The following is a 1167-nucleotide window of genomic DNA, read 5'->3' on the forward strand; positions in this document are numbered from 1 at the left end:
CCAGCACTTTGGGAGGCTGAGGCAGGTGGATCACCTGAGGTCGGGAGTTCGAGACCAGCCTGACCAACATGGTGAAACCCCATCTCTACTAAAAATAAAAAAAAAAAAAAACTAGCCAGGCGTGGTGGTACACGCCTGTCTTCCCAGCTACTTGGGAGGCAGAGGCAGGAGAATTGATTGAATCTGGGAGGCAGAGGTTGCTATGAGCTGATATTGTGCCATTAGACTCTAGCATGGGCAACAAGAGTGAAACTCTGTCTCAAACAAACAAACAAAAGAACAGAGTGCATATCCTGCAGTTCAGCTATGTCAGGTCAAGTTTGTTAATCATGCTATTCAAATCTTTAATATCTTTACTGTTTGCTTCTTGTACTGAATGACTGTGGATTTTTCCATTTCTCCTTTCAGTTCTGTCATTTTTGCTTTATATATGTTGAAGCTATATTATTAAATGCATACAGATTTAGAACGGTTGTATCCTTCTGGTGACTTGACCCCCTTTATTACCTTGAAATGTCCTTTTTTACTTCTAGCAATGCTTTTTGCCTTAATGGCTACTTTGATGTAGAGATTACTCCAGCTTTCTTTGGTTAGTGTTTATATAGTGTATCTTTTTCATCCTGTAACTTTCCATCTTTTTGTGTGCTTACAGTTAAGGCATGTCTCTTGTAACAGCATATAGTTGGGTTTTGTTTTTATGCTGACTGCTAATTTTTGACTTTACCAAAACTCTCAGTGAAGTGTAATATCTATATAGAACAGTCCACAGATCATAAGTGATAAGCTTTATGAATTTTCAGAAATTGAACCCATCTGTGTTATCTAAACCCATTTCAATATACAACATACTACGTGCCTCCGAGACTCTTCCTCATGGCTCCTTCCAGTCCCTACTCTCCTAAGGGTAACTTTTACCCTAGTTTTTTTTCTTTTTCTTTTTTTGTTTTGAGACAGAGTCTCCTTCTGTGGCTCAGGCTGGAGTGTAGCAGCGCAATCTCGTCTCACTCTAACCACCGCCTCCCGGGTTCAAGCAGTTCTCATGTCTCAGCCTCCCGAGTAGCTAGGGTTACAGGCACGTGCTACTGTGTCTGGCTAATTTTTGTATTTTTAGTAGAGATGGGGTTTTACCATGTTGGTCAGGCTGGTCTTGAACTCCTGACCTCAGGT

The sequence above is a fragment of the Mandrillus leucophaeus genome, unplaced genomic scaffold, assembly GCF_000951045.1.
Source record: "Mandrillus leucophaeus isolate KB7577 unplaced genomic scaffold, Mleu.le_1.0 Scaffold200, whole genome shotgun sequence".
Classification (NCBI taxonomy): domain Eukaryota; kingdom Metazoa; phylum Chordata; class Mammalia; order Primates; family Cercopithecidae; genus Mandrillus; species Mandrillus leucophaeus.